Source organism: Bombyx mandarina, chromosome 11, assembly GCF_030267445.1.
Source record: "Bombyx mandarina strain Sakado chromosome 11, ASM3026744v2".
NCBI classification, from domain to species: domain Eukaryota; kingdom Metazoa; phylum Arthropoda; class Insecta; order Lepidoptera; family Bombycidae; genus Bombyx; species Bombyx mandarina.
The window spans coordinates 11820823-11829038 of NC_143218.1; positions in this window are offsets into that span (position 1 = coordinate 11820823).

Genomic DNA, 8216 nt, shown 5'->3' on the forward strand with positions numbered 1-8216 from the left:
TTTGTAATGTTTTATTTTTAATGTCGTATCCGTGATTTTGTTTGCTGCTTTTTGGTGTGTATTCGTCCGATAAAGTCGTAATAGCCCCTTAAGGCTACCGGCCTCGAATAATGGGGATTTTGATTGCTCACTTATTTATTGAATTGCTGTTTATTCCTTAGTGGTTAAGACTTTTCCGTTTGATCCCTAAGAATCCCTAAATCCGGTTAAGTGCTCTCCGCCACTTAATCACAAAAATCGTGTGCTTACGGTATATTGTGTACTACTAGATATCTTGTGTGTACTACTGGATATCTAGTGTGTGCTACTGGATTTCTTGTGTGTACTACTGGATATAAGGAGAAGACCCTTATATAATGTGTAATAGGCCAACGGCGGTTTCTCCTCCCACATGTCAGGAGATTTCATAGCCACCAACATTACCATTATTTCGTCATCGCCAACATCGCCAACACAGCCGCTCAAAAAATATATTTTCGTGGACCCCTGCTGACGAATTCTGAATCGCCATTTTCTGTCACATCAACGTAGATCCTCACACTTAGGTACACTAAACTAGGATAAAAATAACAATACGTCCAGGACAAACAAGGACACAAACAAACATAAACATTTTCACATGAATTTTTAAGCTATTGCATAGCTTTTATCGCAGGCTTTGGGCGCGGCGAATGTGAGATGTACCAGTCAGAAGATCATTATGTTATAATCAGTAACCATCTACCTAGTCAGGTCATAAGTATTGTCACACAGTAAAAACTTTTCTTTTAGAATGCTGGCCACAAAAAAGTTTATTGAATTCGAATTTCGAATTGTTCATGAAAATAAAAATGTATACTTTTTCGAATTTTACTCATTTTTAAATATTGTGTGGACGCTTAAAGAAGACCGTGTTGCAGTTATTGCGTTGCCTCGTTGCGGTTACGCGCCAATTCAAATTTTTAACATACTGAAAAATTTGAATATAACCAAAAGATTCGTTTATCGTACCATCAAACGATACAATGAAGACTCTAGTGTAGATGAGAGGTCAAGAAGTGGTCGCCCTCTGTCTGTTAGGACTCCAGCAGTGATAAAAGCTGTGAAGGTGCGAATTCAAAGAAATCCCAAACGTAAGCAGAAACTGTTGGCCCTTCAGACGGGGTTAAGCAGAACCACGGTGAAAAGGGTGTTAAATGAAGACTTAGGGCTTCGGGCATATCGAAGAAAAACAGGACATCGTTTGAATGCTCGTCTAATGGACCTGAGACTGAAGAGATGCCGCGCTTTGTTGAAGCGGTACGCGGGAAAAAAATATCGGGAAATTCTTTTTTCGGATGAAAAAAATTTTACCGTAGAAGAGAGCTACAACAAACAAAATGATAAGGTGTACGCACACAGTAGTGAAGAAGCGAGCAACCGTATTCCGCGTGTCCAACGAGGTCATTTTCCATCCTCGCTCATGGTATGGTTGGGAGTTTCTTATTGGGGCTTAACAGAGGTACATTTTTGTGAGAAAGGTGTAAAAACGAATGCAGTTGTGTATCAAAATACAGTCCTGACGAACCTTGTGGAACCTGTTTCTCATACCATGTTCAATAACAGGCACTGGGTATTCCATCAAGATTCGGCGCCAGCTCATAGAGCGAAGAGCACACAAGACTGGCTGGCGGCGCGTGAAATCGACTTCATCCGGCACGAAGACTGGCCCTCCTCCAGTCCAGATTTGAATCCGTTAGATTACAAGATATGGCAACACTTGGAGGAAAAGGCGTGCTCGAAGCCTCATCCCAATTTGGAGTCACTCAAGACATCCTTGATTAAGGCAGCCGCCGATATTGACATGGACCTCATTCGTGCTGCGATAGACGACTGGCCGCGCAGATTGAAGGCCTGTATTCAAAATCACGGAGGTCATTTTGAATAAACTTTAGTGTCATAAGAATCTATGTTTTGTTAAGTTCATTTTGGTATATGAATGGATACATAATGAATAAACTTGTTTCAATTATTTTACATTAAACATGTGACAGAATTTATGACCTGACTAGGTATATTGATGAGATGTTTGGAAATTATTTAGTGATAATAATTTCAGACAGCATCTTTTGGCAAGCGCAAGTAGTCTCAATACCAAACGCTTAATATTTGTTTTAACTTCATAGCCCTTATGGGAGGCCAACACATTACCCCTGAAATAATCCCAAAAAGCCTTGTTCTGCAATACATCTAACTAGCTTTTGCCCATGAATTCGTCCGCTTAGAAGACTTTGGTATAACGCTAAATTTTACCCACGACTTCATTTACGTAGGAGGAGAAAATATTTTTAATTTATATTATAGTATTAAGGAGCTATTTCAGGTATAAATCATGCTTTTTAACCGACTACAATTTTCAAAGCCCATCTTGAAGTGATTTGGGTGTTTCTTATTATTCTTCTTCTGTGCCGCAGCGCGTCGGCCGGCGGCGTCTTGTACATCATAATTACGCGCTTGATCATTACATATTATTTTAAAACTGCGATATCTTTTAAGATACTCATTAAAATCAAATAATGTAAAGGGCAAATTTATCTCAAATTATATACTTGTAATGAACAATGTATTTATGTGCCTAGGGATTGATATCGACTATATAAAAACACCTTCACAAACAATGCTTTAACTTAGAGAACAAAAACATAAAAAAAGTTATAGTGAGCCAACCTTATAATATAGACTTATGCTTTTTTTGTCTCGGTAGAAATATGCTGTCGTGGACTTTTTTTGGAACTTTTAAAGGGGAGCAATTCTGTCATACTTTATTTTAGCCAAACTTTAACCCTTTCCGCAACGCACGCAGCTTAAAAGAAGAAGAAAAACCCGATTTTGATACATTATTTATGCATTCCATGCATTAATTTAAAGCATTTGTAAAACTGTTGGAGAGAAGATAAAATAACTATATGAAAACAAATCATATTTTACACTTTGGGCTGATGAGTTCGACAAAAATGTGATGCTAACATGAGCTCGTGTTCCTACTAATTCAAGACAAACTTTTTTCATAAATCGCCTAACTGCAATAATTTCGCTACAGATAATCTATACTAATATTATAAAGCTGAAGAGTTTGTTTGTTTGTATGAACGCGCTAATCTCCACGTAGGAGGTTTGGCACCGGCCCGAAAAAAAAGCATAATAATATGTCTATAATTATGTTAAGGTTGCCTCACTATAATTTAAATTTACCCACACTTGATTTTAATGAGTATCTCGCTATGAGTATTTTAATAAGTATGAGAAGATATCGCAGTTTTAAAATAGCATCACAGCAAAATAATGATCAGGCGCGTGATATTGATGTACAAGGCGTCGGCCGGCCGGTGCGCGGCGGCACAGAATAACAAGAACAGAACAATAACAAGACCCCAAATCACTTCAAGGTAGGCTTTCAAAATTATAGATTTTTGTGGATTTTTCCAGGATCCCATTATCAGGTCTTGATAATTTCAGGACCATTCGGGAAGCCTAGCCTTCCAAACAAAAATCAGAAAAGAGAATTATCAGAATCGGTTCCAACACTCCCGAGAAATCGGTGAACATACATAGACAAAAAATGGTGGTCGAACTGACAGCCTCCTTTTTTGAAGTCGGTTAAAAAGCATGATTTTTATACCTTAAATTGCTCCTTAACATTCTATTATTCAAAAATATTTTCACTTTCTACGTAAATGAGGTTGCGGGCAAAAGCTAGTTTAGTGAATATTACTTTATTTGAAACTAGCGACCCGCCCTCGCTTCGCTTCGGAAACATTAAAACACACATGAAACCAAAAAAAAAAAAAAAAGTAGCCTATGTTCATCAGGGACAATGTCGGCTTCTAATGGAAAAAGAATTTTTCAAATCGGTCCAGTAGTTTCGGAGCCTATTCGAAACAAACAAACAAACAAATCTTTCCTCTTTATAATATTAGTATAGATATAGATAATTGCAAGTATCTTAAGATGCCAGTTTTTCCAATTTGAACTGATGGAATTTATGCTATCATCTTGACTTTCAAGAAATTTTCTGTTGTTTATAAAATTATCAAACATATTGTACTAATAAAAACCAGTATGTGTGAAGTTAGAGAAGCAGTAAGAAGTATGAAAAGTGAAAAATCGAAAGGACCAGACGATATACCAGTGGAAGTATGGAAGATATTGGGAGAAGATGGATATAAGTGGCTGACTTTATTCTTCAATAAGCTGCTGAAGAAGAAGTGATCCCTACGGAATGGTGCACCAGTACACTGGTGCCATATACAAAAATAAAGGGGATGTGCAAGACTGTGGCAGCTATCGGGGAATAAAGCTTATGTCACAGAGTATGAAAGTTTGGGAGAAAGTGATAGAAAAGCGATTGCGAGATGAAAGTGAGATCACCCAAAACCAGTTCGGGTTCATGCCTGGTCGCGGGACTACGGACGCCATATTTGTACTCCGCCAAGTGTGCGAAAAATATCGCGACGTGGAATCTGCATATGGTGTTCGTTGATCTGGAAAAAGCGTACGACCGAGTACCTAGAGCAGTTTTGTGGTGAGCATTGAATGAAAAAGGTATACCTGGTAAGTATGTGAGGTTAATCTGTGCCATGTACAGTCGAGCCAGGACGTATTTACGAACCGCCGCAGGGAATTCCGACGATTTCAATGTGGCAGTGGGCTTATACCAAGGGTTTGCGCTAAGTCCCTATCTCTTCCTGCTGGTGATGGATGCCTTGACATCGGAGATACAGGAAGAGCCCCCTTGCTGTGCTGTTTGCCGATGACATAGTGCTCGTCGGAGAAAACGGGCTCGAGGTCCAAAACATGCCGGAGAAATGGCGATGAAAGTTGGAGAGTGTTGGCCTAAAAATCAGCAGATCGAAAACCGAACATCTGTTCTGTGATTTTGGCGGTCTCTCCAATTTAACACCCATTGCTCTCGACGGAGCACCTTTTCCAGTATGTCAAGACTTCTGATACCTAGGGTCTGTTATCCAAAGTGACGGTGAACTGGATCGTACTGTGAGGTACAGAATTGACGCAGGATGGATGAAATGGCGGCAGGTCACGGGCACCACATGTGACTGACACATTCCTCTTCCCCTAAAAGGGAAGATATATAAGACAGCAGGAAGGCATATAAGAAGGTAGGCAGCGGCTTGGCTCTGCCCTTGGCATTGCTGAAGTCCATGGGCGACGGTAGCCACTCACCATCAGGTGGGCCGCATGCTCGTCTGCCTGCAAAGGCAATAAAAAAAAAAAACCTTAGTAAGGCCTGCCGTCTTATATGGATCAGGTTGTTGGACCACCACGAAAGTGGCGGATGAAAGGCGATTGTATGCAGCAGAGATGCGAATGTTGCGATGGATGTGTGGAGTAACGAGAATGGATAGAATACGGAATGAATATGTTAGAGGAAGTTTGAAAGTGGCACCTGTGACAGAGAAGCTGAGAAGTGCGCGTTTGGGATGGTATGGACATGTGATGAGACGAACTGAAAATGTTGATAAGAAAATATTAACTATGAATGTGGAAGGATATAGAGGAAGAGGTAGACCTAAGAAGAAATGGATGGATTGCGTGAAAGACGATATGGGTAAGAGGGGAGTGAGCGAAGAAATGGTATATGATAGAAGAGTATGGAAGGAGAAAACATGTTGCGCCGACCCCAGGTGACTGGGAGAAGGGCAGGATAATGATGATGATGATAAAAAAATTACAACAATTTTACTAGCGTTAATACGCCTTATTGCCACTGCATCTTCATTAAACGAAAATGTATGGTTTAAGTTAAGACTTTTAACTTTTATGTTCCAGATTTTCCTGATGTTTTTGCTTCCAATGTAAACCTTAAATTCATGTTAGTAGAATTTTTATTGTTTACACGTTATATTTGTAAACAATTTGTCTATGTGTGCTGTTATTTACAAGGAAATTATATTAAATTTAATTTAAATACAATCTGGAAAATTTTAAATAATTTTTTTCAAATTTCCGCCAAGAACCCTCTTAAAATGTTTTAACCTCTATATATTAAATAAAGGGGATGGCCCATTTTCGGCCCAAAGCGGACAATAGATTATAGAAAAAATACTTAGTGCATTAATTTTGTCATAAATAAATATGCATTTACTTTCTTGCAAATAAGCGCCACTATAGTTTACAATAAGTAGTTTAAAAAAAGTAACTCTATTGAAAAAACAAGGATTTTTATTTTTGCGGGAAAAATATTGCCAGCTTCAAATCCTTTTACGTATGAAGTAAATATTTTGAGTATATAAATAAAACATATAAATAAATCATTTTAAGTATTATCATTAATCAAACGATTTTAATGGATTTTATGCACATAAAATAACATCGAAGACATACCCATTAGACTTTAACTTGTAACTATACTTGAGACCTTAGAACCTATATCTCAAGGTGGGTGGCGCATTTACGTTGTAGATGTATGTGGGCTCGAGTAACCACTTAGCAACACCAGGGTGGCTGTGAGCTCGCCCACCCATCTCATCATCATCATCATCATTTCAGCCTATCGCCGTCCACTGCTGAACATAGGCCTCTCCAATAGATTTCCAGTGCGACCGGTCCATTGCCACCTGTATCCAACGAGACCCAGCGCTTTTTACTAGGTCGTCGGTCCATCTAGTAGGTGGCCGTCCCACACTGCGCTTGTCAGTACGTGGTCGCCACTCCAGGATCTTTCTAAGCAATAAAAAAAAAACTTTACTAGTATTGTTATTTAAATATGTACAACTAAAACAAAAACATAAAAAATAATGTGTACTCGTAAAAAAAAAGATTAAGATATAAATCAATTATCGGTTATTTAAAAAATAATCGATATATGAATTTCATGTAATTATTTTTCTTTATACTGACAACACTGAATTTAATCTGACTGACTGAGGACTTTTTGGCGGGAACGCGAGCAGTGAAGTTGTGTGATTTGTTTTATTTTGTCTATTTAGTGTTTCTTCAGGTTTAAATGTGTAATAACGGTGGTTTATTAAATGTTTAATATCTGTGAAAGTGCACAAATGTGGGAAAATGAAACAAAGCTACTGGACGTAACTTCTCGGGTTCCTCCAAAAAGTCCACTGAAAAAATCTCAGTAAATGACCACCATTTTACTGCGATTATATTTCATCCCATATCATCTCATTTCATTAAATTTCATCCCAGTTGATTAATGTCTCAAATTAATCATCTTCATTTCATTTCACTCCATATTATCATTTTTCATAAAATTAAGAATATAAAGTAAAATAAGACATGACTTAAAGGTCTTAGTTACCAGGTCATAAAATCTCTTAAAAAAAAAAAAAAAAATCTGACTGACTGACACTTCGCTTGCTGCTTGTGGTGTTGTGCTTGCGTACAAAATGGATGTGTTTTGATTTTTCTTCGATTTATTTTACTTTTATCAATAACGTTTCATACTACGACTAAAAAACATTGTGTGAATTGTGGTTTTACCCTGACCGAGATTTAAAACCGTGTATATGCTCTCCTTTGCTATTTTTAGATGATACTAATTGTGTATGAAGATGAAGAAAATATAGATATTTAAAGAATTAAGTGTGTTTTTATACCCTATTGGATAAAAATAAATTAGGAACATCTTAAACATTAAGAAAAGAAAAGTTCTTGAAGTATCTCACAATCCGACACTTATTTATATAGAAAATTAACCTCAAAACGAGTTTTTATTTTTATTATATTTTTTATAATAGTGGCGTCAATTTCAATATATTTTTTAGATATCCAATACATTTAAGAATTTGAATCAGTACATTTTTATAGTAATATTTGATGTCCATCTTGGGCCTAGCACACTATGGAGAGTGGGCAATCCCCTTTCTGTGGTTGTTTTGGATTACCTATTTACAATTAAAATATTACATATTATGTACATAGATACTTTCAATTTTATTTTTAGAACATTGCAGGCTCATTAGTATAGATAACTACAGACTACATCATAGACAATACACTTAATATTTGAGACTACATAATTTCATTTTACATTTGTGCACTTGTGCGCATTCACAGATTCCAAATGGTTAGTAAGCCCTCGTTATCATATATATATATATACCTAGTCAGGTCATAAGTATTGTCACACAGTAAAAACTTTTCTTTTAGAATGCTGGCCACAAAAAAGATTATTGAATTCGAATTTCGAATTGTTCATGAAAATAAAAATGTATATTTTTAGA